Source organism: Palaemon carinicauda, chromosome 15 (assembly GCF_036898095.1).
Source record: "Palaemon carinicauda isolate YSFRI2023 chromosome 15, ASM3689809v2, whole genome shotgun sequence".
Taxonomy (NCBI): domain Eukaryota; kingdom Metazoa; phylum Arthropoda; class Malacostraca; order Decapoda; family Palaemonidae; genus Palaemon; species Palaemon carinicauda.
In genome coordinates, this window is record NC_090739.1 from 126,900,874 (window position 1) to 126,918,373 (window position 17,500).

Sequence of the window (17,500 nt, forward strand, 5' to 3'; positions counted from 1 at the left end):
ACAACAGACGTCTAAATGTCGGCATGGTCGGAGAGTGAGTGAGTTCCCAATTCAAGCCAGAGCCTGTCGACCCGACATGGGGCAAGTAAGGCATGCCACAACCTCCATGGTTCGTCATCGGCTGTACCAGCTTGAGCACCGGAGTATGTCCATTTTAAATGAGAAGTTTGTATAGCTAGGAAAAACAAAAATTATTTTAAAAGTTTGTAGTATTTAGCATATTTGTTGAGTAATTTTTAGTAAGGCTCAATCGCTATTTTTTGTTTAGTTTTAAGTAAATTTTGAGTGAATTTTAAAATGATTCTATTGATAGATAATTACTATTTTTTAAAGTTAATTTTTTGTAGGGTTTAATTATTAAAAAACTATTTTTACTACTGTACTGTGTTTAGAGGTTTTTGGTCATAATCCTATGATCTTGTTATGCTTAACATTTAAGAAACTACTTTCTTAGACAGTCTACTATTTTTCTTTTAGGTTTAGTGAATAAGTGCCACTGACATTTTTACAACCTGAATTTTGTTCAGCCATCCATTGTTGCATGTTATATTAAGTTGATAGCGTACATGTTGTAATGAAATACCATCCTCTCTATAGAAAATTTGCATTTGGTTATCTTTAATCATTTTTGTGAAGCAATACAAAACCTGTTCATTGGATAGATTATGTTGGAATTTTGATTCCTGAAGTTATAAAGTTTGTTTTAGTCCTCTTAAAAGTGGGTAATGTCTACATTGTAACTTGCATAGTACATTTGGTGCTACTTTTAGAGTGAGGTCTACCGCACTGTAGTGTGAGATCTACCTCCTGTTAGCACTCTAGCGTGAGGTCTACCCCTCTTGAGCACTAACGATGACGGCTACCGCTGTTTAATCCTAACCTAACCTAACCTAACGGTATTCTTTTATATGAGCGGGGAGAGCGGGAGCGACAGGTCACGCGGTAGACATCAGGTTTCACGTGGGTAGGCTACATATGGCGGTAGACCTCACGCTAAAGTAGCGCCGTACATTTTAAACATGTTCTTTGCAGCAAACCACCTGTCATCAGTATGTATACCTCTTCCTAAAATGTTTAGTTTATTCTTTGCCCATCCATTATTTTCAGCTTTCATCTGCTTGCGTTGTCACTTGACAAAATATTTATGTTGGTGATACAATACAGAAGTACGGTATGTATAAATTTTATTATAAAACTCTGACTTTATATAGGGAAACATTTGGCTATAGAATTCATAAGTCTACTGTGGCGAAATAAGAGGTGCTTGATGTGATGCTGCCCCATCCACACAATTCAGAAGACCTATCTTGGTAAATGAATGGGAGTGTATAGGGAATACAGAACTGCATAATCCATAGGATTCAAAGTCCAATGAACACTACCTTATGTTGCAAAAAATCTCGCTCTGAAGTAGAAAAAGTTGGGAAATAGGAAAGAAGTCGAGCAGTAGCGTAAGCAAGCATCCTTAACTAATCGTCTATAGTGAGTATATGCTATCAATGCGGTGTTGGCTTTATATACGGTCTTTGTAGCATTCCTTCATAGTGTAGCCTCACTTGCTTTGTATCCTAGTTTACCTCTTCTGCTTCCTTTCTTCTATCTTTTTGTTCAACTTCTCTTTTACTTCATAGTATAACTGCAGAGTTTCCCCCAGTTGCACTGGGTCACGGATTGACCCCTCAACCCTTAGTACTGGGCTGTTATAGTCCACCTACATTTCAGCTGCTTTTCTTCCATCTTGCTGTTGAGGCTCATAACTTTACCTTCATAGTACAGGTGTGCATTTTCTCTCTGTTGCACAGGAGTGCTTATTATCCCCCCATGCCCAGTGCTTAGCCTACTGTCCCAAATTCGTAAATCTAATCCAATCCATCTCCATAATCATCACAAAAGTTGAACAAGAAAAGGCAAAGCATTGGAATGTTCATAAGGATGCTGCAATTGCAAAATTCCTTGGATGTTGCATGTTTTATATTGGGATATGTTCACTGATTTTGGAAATAATTATCACGGGATGACAAGGGCGTGACATCTTATAATAATAATCTGCACCATAACCACCTATAATACAGGCAGTTCTGTCAGAGCAACTCACATAGTACACTATAGCATTTCAATTCGGTTGTTCGCAGCGTCCTTTTGAGTTACATCTACAACCCCCTTTTATTCTTCTACTTTACTCTTTCTTCCATCTAGCTGTCCAATTTCTCTTAACATTTACTTTGTGATGCAATTGTAGATTTTTCTACGGATGGACTTCCGCATAGAATGGCCTCCTTGGGTCCAGCACTCGGATATCTATTCCAAATAACAGAAATCGATTTGTGTTTTTGCTTTTTTCCCTTTGATCTTTGATCCTTACCTACACCCTCTCTCTACCATTCTACTATACATCTGTTCATTTCCTGCTTAATGCCTAAAATTTTCTCTCCATGCAATCCTTTTTGTTTCACTTTTCATGCAACTTGGTATTTCCTTTAATTTCATTGAGGTACTGAATGGCTTTCCTGCCCCAAGTACTAGTCCTTATGGCTCAAATTCTACAAATCCAAATCAGCCTATTGGCGCAAAGGGCTTCGGTTAGATTTTACAGGCCGGCTCGATCTTGAGCTTCTAAATCAATACTTCTCCATTCATTATATCCTACGTCACGCTTCATAGTCATCAGCCATGTAGGCCTGGGTCTTCCAACTCTTTTAGTGTTTTGTGGAGCAGAGTTGAAACTTTGGTGAACTAATCTTTCTTGAGGAGTGCAAAGGACATGCCCAAACCATCTCCATCTAGCCCTCACCATGATAAAAAAAAAAAAAAAGTAGGATATTATCAGCTACCCAGAATCATTTTCTAATCAATGGCATCTTATTTGTCAAAGTATAACCTCCTACTCCATTGATTGAACCAGTTGCAAATCCATTCTAACCCTTTATGAAGACCAGTAACCATAACTTTCTGTATCTAGAGATGATGAATAACTTGTATCCTATTTTCGTGGCAAGGAATTTCATTGCAAGTAAATCTTCGACATGACAGTTTTATATATATATATATATATATATATATATATATATATATATATATATATATATATATATATATATATATATATATATATATATATATATATATATATAGCTGTGCCAGCCTACACAGCGTGCTGCAGGGCAGCCTCAAACTCTGTGCCAGACCAGGTCACCCCCATGAAGAAGGACTTACGGACTGGCGTCAGCGGTGGACCACCACAGCTGTGAGGAAGACCCTCTAAATTCGACCAAGTATAAGTATATATATATATATATATATATATATATATATATATATATATATATATATATATATATATATATATATATATATATATATATATATATATGTGTGTGTGTGTGTGTGTGTGTATGTGTGTGCGTGCGTATATATATATATATATATATATATATATATATATATATATATATATATATATATATATATATATATATATATATATATATATATATATATATATATATATATATATGTACTGTATATATGTGTATGTATGTATGTTCTCGGCGACAAATACAGTACGTATTTTTCACTCAAATGTTAAGTATGTTATCCTTTAAGAATGATCTTTGTTTATACTGTAGTACACAAACTAACCGCTAGGGTATGCAACAGACGCGTATCTTGTTGGCTTGGATTTCATGATCACTGATTGACAGAAATAATAATAGCGAATCTCGAAGGTTATCGTCAGTAACCTGTTGTGCTTTGCAAGTGATACAGTAACCGAATCGTTAGTTTAATTCTTGGATTAATTTTCACAGCCGTTCCTTCCTGAGGAGATTACACGTTTTCAATATAAGGTAAATGAAGCCCTTCATTAGGTTTTTTTGGTAGTTCTTAAACACGTGAACTGGCCCGTATTAAGCTGGTGGGTTGGGAGCCTTGGGGCCCACTCTGGTGGGAGGCCACCTTTCCAACTCAGCCTGAATACACTACAAACTATAGTCGGTAAATATAAGATATTCTAATTTCCAGCGAAACTGAAATTCTCTATAAGAAATGGACGAATGCTGGCTGGTTTGGTATTTTTCTTTATATGTTTAATAGGGACTGGGCCATAATAACGTACTTATCATGCGATTAAAATGTGAAGTATGTTTTTCACTCTTGGTCCATTGAAATGTGAAGTATGTTTTTCTCACTCGGTCTATTGAAATGTAAGTTTTTCACTCTCGGTCTATTGAAATGTGAAGTATGTTTTTCACTCGATCTATTGAAATGTGAAGTATGCTTTTCACTCTCGGTCTATTGAAATGTGAAGTATGTTTTTTTTTTCACTCTTAAGTCCATTTTTTTACACCAGTGTTAGAGACTGAGGGGATTTATTGCGTATTTTCCCATTGTTTGGGAGGTTTTTGTGCATCTACAATAATGTATTTGTCAGGTGTTTTTTTTTTTTTTTCAAACCAATTAACAGCCTACAAGTAGGCCTACTTCTTCATAAATTCCCGATGTTATTCTACAACAGCCATTTTTCTTATATCGCCTTCGCCTTCAGTTTCAACTTGACCAGCATCATGTGAAAACGACTCCTGGAGGGAACTTGGCCTAAACCTAACCTAACCTAAATTATCTATTTCAAATTTTAGCGTGATTTCGTTTATGTGGGCAATTGATTATGATGGAAATTCTCACCGTTCAGTGTAAAGCTATTGTTACTCACGTGAAATTAGAAAATAACAGTGAAATAATGCGTCAGAGGGCCGATTCTGACTTAATTTTTTCAGGATGACCAGCACATTTTCTACTGCAAAGCGTCTGTAAAGATTGCCAAGAAAAGAAAGGAAAAGAAAAAAAATGAGGCGATGTCAATCATAAGGTAGGGAATTATTTGTGATTTACTTTATTATAATGTGAGGATTTATTTGTGATTTACTTTTAGTTTGTGACCTGGGAAGGGGGGGGGGGGTGTCCGGGTAGCGGTTGTGACCTGGGAATGAGGGGTCCGGAGGGCAAGTTAGGGGTTGTGACCTGGGAAGGGGGGTCCGGGGCTTTCCCCCCTTCTAGGGTTTGTGACCTGGGAAGGGGGGTCCAGGGGCTTGCCCCCAGGCTAGGGCTTGTGACATGGGAACTACTAGGTTAGGTTAGGTGGGTTTGTTAGGTTCTGTACCCTTTTACAAATCTCAAAAGAGTTAAATAATCATGGTTGGCCGGTTTTAAGCCATTTAAATGAACCATATATTCTTCCAACTGGTTATCTTGGGCTTATTTTACATTTATGACCATTATTATTGCTGCAAAACATTCGGTCATGACATTTCCTCTCCCCCCCAAAAAAAAACAGATTTCCCACTGGTGTCCCCCATAATTGTCGTTATATAAGGGGGTCCAAAAACTTATGAATGGGTGGTTTGCCCCCAAAAATCATGGTCAGAAATGCATAAAACGTAAGATAGCAAGTAGGAAAGATATATTTTTCATGTATTTGGCTAGAAATTAAAGTATCATATTTACCCTATAGTCTAATTAATCTATTACCCAATATGCAGTAATACATATATTAAAGGAAAGTTGTATTTGGGTAATACGACAATGGGACTATAATTCTGATGTAATTAATAAGCATAAGTTGTTCTTATCATATTTTTTATACAAATGCACTTAGTCATTTATATCGAAATAATAATGGTATTATATGTATAGCCAATTTTCTGGAATTTCGTTAGAGTTATGGTGTCCTTTGACTGGCCAGACAGTACTACATAGGACCCTTCTCTCTGGTTACGGTTCTTTCCCTTTGCCTACACAGACACTGAATAGTCTGGACTATTCTTTACAGATTCTCTTCTGTCCTCATACACCTTACAACACTGAGATTGCCAAACAATTCTTCTTCACTCAAAGGGTTAACTACTGCAGTGTAATTGTTAAGTGGCTACTTTCCTCTTGGTAAGGATAGAAGAGAGACTTTAGCTATGGTAAGTAGCTTTTCTAGGAGGACACTCCAAAATCAAACAATTGCTCTCTAGTCTTGGGTAGTGCCATAGCCTCTGTACCATGGTCTTCCACTGTCTTTGGTTAGAGTTCTCTTGCTTGAGGGTACACTCAGGCACACTGTTCTATCTAGTTTCTTTTCCTCTTGTTTTGTTAAAGTTTTTATGGTATATAGGAAATATTTATTTTAATGTTACTATTCTTAAAATATTTTATTTTTCCGTATTTTCTTTCCTCTGGGCTATTTTCCCTGTTGGGGTCCCTGGGCTTATAGCATTCTGCTTTTCCAACTAGGGTTGTAGCTGCATTTAATAATAATAATAATAATAATAAAGTCCAGTTCACGCAATATATCTGACTTGAGCCTCATAATAGTCAGATTTACCAGACTTCTGTTTCGTGGATGTCCGGAATCTGTTTCAAATTAATTTTAGCTTTGGGAAAGAGTACTCTCACTGCAGTTTGACACCATCAAAACCCTTAAATCTGCACTCTTTGGTGTAGATGCACCAGTTCCAGATGGCTGTCACTGTCCAAAGGAAAAGGCAACCCTTTTGGCAGACGTGTTTCACAGTAAGCAGAGTAATGAGAATCTTGATCTTCCTCATTCCTGTTTTCCTGAGCCTAATACAACCTACTTTATGTTTTTGATCTCGTGAAATTAAAGCTCTCTTGATGGACCTTAATGACATTTTCTTTATTTTTATAAAAATTGCAGATTTCTTAGCTCCAAAGTTATTTGTTATTTTGTGCAAGTTAGCAAGAAGAGGTTCTTTTAGCACTTGTAGGAGAATTGGTAATGTTACCTCATCATGTAAATGCAAAATGCATTTGTGGTTGCTAAATAGGAACGATTTCCATTTGTATTTGGCATGTAAACAATGTACAAACGAGCTACAAGCGAGGGGTGTGCTCTACAACGTTCACAGTGTCACACACAGGTGATGCTCATAAGTCATGGTTCTCTATCTCCTCCCAAGTCTTGATCGGCTAGGAAGAGACTGATTAAGTTTGAACAGTAATTAACTGGGTCATTGAGTTTAAAATGGAAAATCTTCACTGAACAGCCTGATAGTTCTGTAAATTATACTGATAAATGAATGTAATGAGGATGGTAATATGACATCTAGTCTAATAACAGGTTCATCAAACATTCTTCAAACTAGTCAAGTTACACAAAGCAATAATTACACTGATGAAAGTAATGCAATGTCTGATATAATATCAGGTCGATCGAGCATTCTACGACATTGGATATAGACATGTTAATCATGAGATGAAAAATCATAGTCTTCATGCCATTTGGGCGTTTTGACAGTCCTGGATGGCCGGCCTACGGCGAGACCAATTGGTGGGATGGGATTTGCTAGTTGGGGTGGAGCGGCTGGCGTTGAAGGTCTGACACGACTTGGTGTTGCTGGTGGGGGCAGTGGAGTTTGGTCGTTCGGCGTTGTGTGTATAAGCTGGCGAGTGTGGTTGGCCGGCTTTACAGGCGTGAGTTGGGGAGGTTGATCGACTGATGTTGGGTAATGTCGGTCAGCCAGCAGTTGTGGTTGGTCAGTAGGCGGGTCCGGCGGTGTTGATACGTGTCGGTTAGTCTCCTTCGGCTTGGTCGGGGCCGCGCTTGCGGGTGGTTGAAGGGGTATGCCACCATAGGTTATATTTTGCGGCTCTGTCGGGGTCGTAACCGGTGTGAACTTTCTCAGGAATTTCCGATTGCGCAGCGATACTCGGCCCGAGCCATCAACCTTTACCACGTACTGGTCGTACTGCCTTACCTCGACGACTGTCCCGGTCCTGTCCCATTTGGTGGGATGTGGGCCAGTTTGATTCTGAATGCGAACATGGTCACCAACCCGTAGGGGTGGCAGACGGCGAGTGTGTTGTGACCAAGTGTCCATCATGCGGACATGGCGCTTGCGTAGGGCTTCTTCCCTGGATGTCAGGGTTTCGCGCCATGTGGTGTGGGGGTTGTACTTCCCAGGAAGGATAGGGATGAGATCGCGGATCGGGTGACCGAAGACGCACATGGCTGGGGAGATTCTTGTGACTGGGTCTGGAGTGTTCCTGTACTGGAGGACTGCTTTCTGAACGGCATCTGTGTCTAGGTCTCCATTTGTCCCCGTGTTGTTAGTAATCAGGCGCTTCATCGTTTTCACTCCGATTTCCGCTCGGCAATTGCTGTGAGGAAATGCTACTGATGACAGTCGGTGGTGGACACCCCAGTCTCTCAAGAACCCCCGTGTTTCGGTTGCCGTGAATTCTGGCCCACCATCGCTGGCAAGTTCCTCAGGAATTCCGTACGTGACGAATGCACGGAGCAGGTTGTCAATTAGTCCTTTGGCACCACTGGTAGACTTTGATATAAGTGGCCAGTTCGAGTATCGGTCCACAATTACCAGGTAGTGGGCGCCCTTGTGAGTGAAGTAGTCGCCACACATTGACTGGAATGGGTAAACAGGCAAGACGGGTGGGGTAGGGGGGGCGGATGGTTGGGAGGGGGCCATGCGGTGGCAATCCTCACAGTTATCTCTAGTCGCCTGTATGTCTGCGGTAATGCCTGGCCAGTACACTGATGCCTCTGCACGAGCAGTCATCATGGAAACACCCTGATGTGCCGAATGTAATGCGGAAAGGACACCCTGGCGCAAGCACGTCGGGATGATAACACGATCTTTGAACAATGCGACACCATCAAAGGTGATGAGCTCGTTCCGTAGGTGGTAGTACGCACGGAGGTGTTGTGGCATGTCATCTTTTGATGTCGGGAACCCATGTTCGATGAGCTCTGTGAGCGCGTGAAGGGCGGGATCGCTTGCTGTAGATTCCCGTACACGGTCCCAGGTGACCGCTAGAAGGGAATCTAGGGCTGTGAGGTATGCGGGCTCTTCAATCGTGCATGTGTCACAGTCCCTCATGCGTATGCTGGCAAGGATATCGTGGTGGACCGACGGTATGGAGTGGTCGCAGACTGATGCATTGTCGTCAGGGAGATACAGTTTTTCTGGGTTGGTGTCGCCTCTCGGATGACGTGAAATGGCATCAGCTGCTTTGTTGCGCATCCCTGGCACGTATACGATGCGGAAGCGGTAGCGCAGTGTCTTTTCCTTTAGGTTGCGCAGTCGGGGATTCGGGATGTCATCCAGGGATCGGTTCCCCAACACCTTTAATAGTGGCTTGTGATCTACCGCAATGACCAGGTTTGAGCAGCCGAGGACAAAGTAGCGTGATTTGTCAAGGGCATCGGCTACCGCCAGGGCTTCCCCCTCTATCGCGGCATACCTGGATTCGGCTGGGTGCGTGAAACGACTCCCGACTAGGGTCACCTTCCAACCTTCGCGGCAGCAGAATGGCTTGTCTGTTGGGCATTGGCAATGTTTTTGGAATAGCCAGAACCCGATGCCTTCTTTAGACCAATCGGTCGCAAGGCATGTCGGCTTGGTTTTGTCGAAGATGCGCACCCCGTTGGTAATTTCATCTACAATGGCCTCTTTAGATGCTTGGAATGCGCTTTCAAGATCGTCGGTCCATGTAAATGCCTTGTCGGGTTTCAGTAGCTCGCGGAATGGGAGCATGCGCTCAGCCATACTGAAAGCATAAGACACTTGGTTTACTAGGCCAAACCAAGATCGAGCGTCGGTAATGTTCTTCGGGCGTGGGAAGTCTGATATTGCCTGCAGGTATTTCACACAAGGGCGCACGCTGTCCATTGAGATGGTGAAGCCGGCGAATTCTACCTCGCGACAGCCAAACAAAAATTTGTCGGGATTGAGGGTGATGCCGTTTCTCCCGCAGACGTCGAGCCAAGTGACTGCCTGGTAGAAGCTTTCCTCAATAGTGTCGGCCCACAGTAATGTGTCATCAACGCATTTCGTCATGTCACGGACGTCGGATACTATCTCATCATATCGCCTTGAGTAGCCATCGCCTGACGCGGCATAGCCTTGTGGGGCGACACAGTATCGATATCTGCCCCAGGGTGTGATAAAGGTGGTCATGTGGCGGTCCTCCTTGTGCAGTGGTACACTGTGGTATCCATTCCAGGCATCGAACACTGTTTTTAGTTTCCCCGGTGGGACACAACGGGCCTGATGAAAGGGCGATTGGGTGTGGTGTGTTTCACGAGTGGCATGAGCATTGAGAGCCTGAAGGTCTACCGTCCTTCTAGGCTTCCCCGTCTTCTTGGCGCAGACTACCATTCTGTGGCACCATGTCACCGGCTCTCCTACAGGCACTGGCTCGATAACTCCCATTTTGACGTCTTGGTCCAGACCTGCTTTCACGGTTTCTTGCCAGTGTAACGCTACTGGAATGGGTGTGTGATGGGCAACGGGCTTAGCATCTGAGTCAACCATCAAGCGCATCGGTGGGCCCGCCATCATGGGGAGGGGCTGGTGGACGCACGTGTTGAATGTGCTGGAGGCGTAAAGTTCCTTCAGGTATTGTTGAATGGCCTCCCTGTTACCTTCTGTGGCCGGCATGGGGATAGACGTAGGTTTAGGTGGGGGCGCCGTGCGCCGAGGACAATTGCATTGAGATGTCACGCCATTGTCACATGTATCATTTTGCGGTGTACAATTGTCTGTGGTTGCCGCACTGCACGACTTCTCACCCAGTGTGGGGAAATCTTTGGAGATTATGCCAAGATCGACGCAGGCGCTGCGTGACAAGAACACTCTGTCGGTCGAATCCGTGACATACACTATTTGCCGAGATTCGGTTTGCGGATCTCCGGCGTGTGTTCCGCAGAATCGGACGATGGCTGCCCCTAAGATATGGATATCTTGTTTATTCGCAGCCTTCATTCTCATCGAGACCGGGAGCAGGTCCGCGGTCGTCAGGCCCATCTGCTCGATAACGTTAACCCCGACCAGACAACTCTGGCAACCGGTGTCGGCCATGGCAGGGAGTGTTGCGGGTCTTGCGCGCTTGACCGGTCTGAATCCCAGGGCGAGGTAATCCCCTGCATGGATGCTGAGTCGGAGGTTTATGAACGGCTGCGGTTGGGAGTTCCGCCTGAGCCATCTGTCGCACATGTTGTCATACAGGTGGTGATCTAGTGCTAGCAACTGTTCACCGTCGATCGTTCGGATATCTGACATGGCACACAACTCTACGAATGCTGCCGTCTGTTCGTCGCATGCGTCTGTGTTGGCAGATTCAGCCGCCAATTTACTCCGGCACATTCGCTCTATGTGGTTATCGCGATTACATTTGCGGCACTTTCTACTGTAAGCCGGGCACTCAGTCTTCCTGATTCGCCAGGGCGCATTCTTGCCATGGCCCTTCTCACCACAGTACCCGCAAACAGCTTGTCTGCTACCGTCACTTGCATCCGTCTGACGTGCATCACCCCTGTTTACCACGTTTTGGCGCTTGATGCGGCGATAGGAGCTGGTGACAGCCTCTGCGCCATGACTGTGGGTGTCCAGCAATCGGGATGCAGACTGCTTACCAGACTCTTTCGCTTCAATGAACCTGATCGTTTCCTCCAGCGACATCTCCTGCCGCTGGTCGCTAAGTAGATCCAGCTGGATGTCCTGGTCAGCGATACCTCGTGCAAGCATATCTTTGATCACGTCGTCCGCAAAGTTTACGTTTAGTCCACATATGCACTTCTTGACGTATTTGCACGTGTTTGCTTGGGCCTTCACACGGGCGTGAAATGCCCGTATCGGTTCCTCGCGGCCCTGTCGCATGTTTGAGAGAGCCGCCCGCGCCACCATCGCGTTCTCCCCGCGCACCGCGAGGGCTTTTATCGCACTAAGCACTGCATCCTCCGGTTCGCCTACCAGGCTCCTCCCCGCGGCGCTGGTGATGTCCTTGCGTAGGCTCTCCTCACAACATTCAAGGAGCTGTACCACAACATCATCCCCTTGGAGCCCGGTTCCCTTGCGGTATTCGCCCCAACGAGTTAGGAAATAGTCCCACTCCCCACTCGTGCCGGCCGCTGATATCGTTGGGCGCTTAAGTTTTTCAACCTTGGTGCTTGGCGGGTGGTATTGAGCTACTGGGCCCTGGGCATGAGTCGTTGTGTGTGCGTTCAGGAGCGCTGCGGTAATGATGGGCTCTGTGGATGCCTCGGTTCGATAGGTGCATCCAGGCGCTGGGCAACCAATGCTTTGTGCGGCCATTTTGCTGCTTATCACTGTGAATTACCTACTAGGGAATTACTGATAGAGTGAATCACTTTAATCACTGTAAACCATTTGGATACTACTGACCTTTTGAGTCCCTTTTGCTGTATTCACGTTCTCCACAGGTTTGCGGGTTTGTTCATATCGTGGTGTAGGGACACACAATCAGGTAGATCTAGTAACAGACTTAACTTTAATACACAGTAACACTATTCTTGACAATTCCCGGTTGCATTAGATTCAAGTCCATTCACTTTTGTTATGGCCACGTTTAGATTACCCTTGGCTGGCACTAGTCACCACATCATCACTCAGCTCGTTGCATCACTTACAACAATGTCTTTTAACAATGGCTTCTCCCTCGGATCGTTTGTACATAAATAGGAACGATTTCCATTTGTATTTGGCATGTAAACAATGTACAAACGAGCTACAAGCGAGGGGTGTGCTCTACAACGTTCACAGTGTCACACACAGGTGACGCTCATAAGTCATGGTTCTCTAGTCGCTTTAGGCCATTTGATTGTCCGCCCAATTTCCACAACTCCCATATTATCTAAAGTTTTTGAACGTCTTTTGGCAAAATGTCTAAATAGGTTTGCTGAAGGTAATCATATGTTCCCTAGTTTGCAATTGAATTTTCTTAAAGGCATTGGGGCATATGATGCCTTTCTTATAATCTCCAATGCTGTACAAAAATCCTTTGATTGTGGTTAGAAAGTTTGTATTATTGGCCTTGATTTTAGTGCTGCCTTTGACCGTGTTAACTATGAGGCCCTTGTTATCAAACTCAAACAGTTGGGAGTTGGTGGGTCTTTTCTTAGCATCATTATTGAATTTTTAAGTAATAGATTGCAAAGAGTTGTTGAGGGGCACCATAGTGATTATATTACTGTGATTTCTGGTATTCCTCAGGGTAGTGTTCTTGGCCCATTACTTTTTATACTGTATACACATATGTGGTTTTGCTTACACTGTTGATAAAAACCGTAATCTTAATCGAAATTCTCCTTAGAAATATATGATTCTTGCCGTATTTTCATAAATATAGGTGACGTGATTTTTACCCTACTTTCTTATTATTGTCTACGGGTTGTTGACCATAATATCAAAACTTAGCGCCAATATATTCATCTTTAAAATGATAAATGCCTTTCGACATATATTCTGGGATTTTTACCGTTTTTTAATGACAAATTTCTAACAGTGTAGAAAACAAGCTCGTATCATATGCAGATGATGATACTCTGCATTAATTCATTTTCCTGAATGTAGATCTGGGGTTGCTGAATCCCTTAATAGAGATCTAGCTAAAATTAGTTTATGGTGCTAATTATGGGTCGTGAAGTTGGATCCTAACAAAGTTCAAAGTATGATTGTAAGTAGGTCAGTGGCTCCTCAACATCCGGATCTCATCGTTGATAATGTTTCTTTAACTGTGTATGATTCTTATGAAATTTTAGGTGTTATTCTCAACAGCATTATTTACTTTTGAGAAGCACATTAGGTCTGTCTCTTCTTGAATGGCACAAAAAATTGGCCTGTTGAGAAAGTCTTGTAAGATTTTCGGTGATCAGTCTATTCTGAAGAAGCGTTTTAATTCATTCATTCTACCGTGTTTCGAGTATTGTTCTCCCGTCTGGTCTTCAGCTTCTGATTTTCATCTTAATTTATTGGACAGGAAATCATGGGTTATTAAATTTCTTATTCCTGATCTAAAAATATTAATATTTAGCACAGTTGTTCAATTAGTTCGTTATACTAGTTTTCAGAATTCTGACCATCCTTTACATTTGGATAGCTCCGGACAGTTTCATCCTATTCGTAATACTAGGTATGCAGTTGATGCTAATAGTCAGGCCTTCTCCATCATGAGGCTCAATACTGCACTGTATTCTAGAAGTTTTACTCCAGCTGTGACCAAGTTGTAGAATAATCTTCCTAATCGGGTAGTTGAATCAGTAGAACTTTAAAGTTCAAAACTGTAGCATATGTTTTTATGTTGAATAGACTGGCATAGTCTCTTTTTAAAGTTTACATATGAAAGATCTGTTTTAATGTTCTTACTGTTCTAAAAATATTTTATTTCAAGATTTTATTTCTCATATAGTTTGTTTATTTACTTGTCGGGTATTAATTTGTCCTGTGTCTTCATTCACACCTTGTTCCCATCTTATCCTTATGCAAAATGCATAAATATGTCTTATAATTACATTAGTTATGGTTTCATCACTATTTAACCGTGTTAAAACAATTATCATAAACTGCCATGAATGGAAATTGCTTGATAGTTGTTGCTGTGATTTTTGGGTCAAGGGAATTTTGATGTTTTTCAACTAATTAGGATACATGTGAATTATTTACATTATGTTACTGTATTTACATTACATGTTTATACATATATAAATGTATTTACATGTATGTGTGAACTGTATGAACTGTTTCAAATGAAATTTTCAGTAATTTTTTTAGGATTGGATTATGTTAGAATTGTTGAATATATAGATCTAATAATGAAGTTTATTGCCTAGTACTTTTAATCTTACATAGCACAAAAAGTAAACTAGTAATTTTCTTGTACTCGACAATCACTTTTCGACCCACTTGTCTTCCTGACATTTTCCAAAATTTCCTCACTTGTTTTATTTGGAAATTAAAAGCTTGTTGATCATTATGCAAATGGATTGAAAGTTTACATCGGAGAACGCTGCGAGGCACCGAATAGGCTTTGGTTAATCTTCACGCTGTGAGGTACCGAATAGGCTTTGGTTAATCCTCACGCTGCGAGGTACCGAATAGGCTTTGGTTAATCCTCACGCTGTGAGGTACCGAATAGGCTTTGGTTAATCCTCACGCTGCGAGGTACCGAATAGGCTTTGGTTAATCCTCACGCTGCGAGGTACCGAATAGGCTTTGGTTAATCCTCACGCTGCGAGGTACCGAATAGGCTTTGGTTAATCCTCACGCTGCGAGGTACCGAATAGGCTTTGGTTAATCCTCACGCTGTGAGGTACCGAATAAGCTTTGGTTAATCCTCATGTTGGCGTTTTTTTGTGCATGTATCAGAGGAAAATGGATATTGATAAATATGTAAATTGCTTCATCTTTTAGATTCTTTCGACCTTTTAACCATCAAATTTGTAGTTGAAAATTAAGGATTGTTAGATATGTACTCAAGAATGTGGAATAAGATTTGACTCTTGTATTTTCTATTATTCTGGAATTCTGGTCTTGCTGCTCTGATGATTTTTTTGCTTTTTTTTATATTAAATCAATAGATTCATATCCCAGACAATGAAATATCTTAGTAATAGCCTTTCGAAAGATATTGTTTGCACATAACGTAATAATATTTAAACAAAAGTGCGGTTACAGAGAACACAAATCTTCAATTTGTTCATTTATTGTCTTATCACAAAAACTACAACTTTCTTTTTTGTCCACAAACATTACACCACATTTACAAAAATAATCTAAAAGGTCACTTGCTGTTTGCACAAGAAGAACAAAAAGGCTCTAAACCTAATGAAAGCACTTATGAGTTGGAGCATCCCGAACCAGAGCTCTGGAAGACGGGGCTTCAAAAAGGAAGTACAACTGTATATATATATATATATATATATATATATATATATATATATATATATATATATATATATATATATATATATAATTATAAAACTTCCAACCTTACTCCCTTATAACCACTGGCTTCAGAAGTTTTTTAACTTTCTGATTTCCCAGTGGGCAATGTGTATTATATGCATATATATACATGTATGTATATACATATTTGTATATATGTTTACATACATATATATGTATATATACATGTTATACACCAATTAAATACTTAATCTTGCACAGAAAACTATTCACAAACAAATAAAACCAAATCTGCATCAACATTACACCATGTATTCTTTGAATGATTTCCATAAATGCAAAATGACAGACGTTGTCAGCCACCACGTATCAAAACTGTATACAGTCAGTAAACCTTGTGGAACACCAAACAAAATAACATTAAAACTTGTTTAAAGCAAGTATCGTTGTTTTCTTGGTTGACAGCAACTAGCAGTAATGTTTTATAATGTGGCCAAACAAGTAACACTTTGCTGGCAGTCAGCTTCATAAAAAAAAGTTTTCTCTTGTTTCTAGTTTAAATTCAGGTCTTGCTGTCATCGGAATTCCAGAAAATCTCATAATTTTCTTTTTTCCAAAATCGTATGAACAATGACAAATATTTTTCAAATACTTTAACAGAGGCAACACTAGTACTGAGTGCCAACATCAAGAAATAAACATTTCAATTGACATCAAACAGACAACACCGTTTTCTAAGAGTGCCAACATCAAGATTTACGTAGACAATTTTACTGGATACAAACAGGCAATATGGTATGTCTGTCTGATACGATCAAGAGGTCAACATTTCATCTGGCTGCAGATAGGTGGCAGCACACTCTTGATGTCTACCGTTGGCAAAAGGCGTCCCATTGGTTTGGGTCATTTAACGGGGTGCCAACATGTAATAAGACTGATTCTATACTAGTTTTCAGGACGATCGTTCATCAGAGCTTTGCTTTTTGCTTTTTGCTTGCAAGCAACAGAATTGCAAGGTGACATAACATGAAAGGAAAATCACAAAAAAAAACATGACGAGGAATCGACAAACCTTTGAAAGACAAATGCTAACCAATTCTGCTCTTCCATTTTCCCGTTTTCCTTCCTCGTATTAAATAATTTACAATATTCACAATAAATTTCATTCACCAATTTGCCGAGGAAGGACGGCAGTTGAAGCAGAAATATAAATAGGCTGCACCACATGTACATATAAATATACAGGATAACGCGTAAATGATCCCTCAAAATATATCCCTTAACATGGCACTAAAGATATCTAAGTACTAAGTCATGTACACGATTCTTACAGAAAGCAATTTGTACTATATGTACACAATGTAAAGGAAAACGAAAGCTAAGACATTTAGCACCTTAAGAAGTTTGGAAGACGTTAATGCTGTCAGTGTTCAGAAAAGCAATGAGCCCTAATCCAACTTTTCCAGTTGAAAAAAATGAACAAGACTTCACTGTTAAAAAAAGAAAATCACATAAATAAATTCAATAAATATATTTTCTCTATTGCACTAAAGAATAAAGCTTATCAGCATTCTTCATCCCTTCCTCAAATATGTGTCCTGGCCACGAGTTCTGCATTAATCTTGTCTCTTTATCATCAAGCGCACTGATGTGATTTCACCGATTAATTCCTTTGTCAAATTTGAGCATGGCCAATATATCTTCGTTCACAGAGGATACACAAGTCTCAATTTTTTTCACAATTGTAATTTCACACTAGTTCACGAGATAGAAGAGTC

General features: G+C 41.0%; 1 protein-coding gene across 1 annotated transcript in view; it reads right to left on the reverse strand.

Moving 5' to 3' along the window:
* Window positions 1-15,805: 15,805 nt before the first annotated feature.
* LOC137654727 (uncharacterized) overlaps window positions 15,806-17,500 on the reverse strand; it is a 202,835-nt gene continuing 201,140 nt past the window's right edge. The window contains 1 exon segment of the mRNA XM_068388631.1: window positions 15,806-17,500. This exon segment is cut by the window's right edge and continues 1,484 nt beyond it. The gene's annotated coding sequence lies outside the window, so the exon portion shown is untranslated.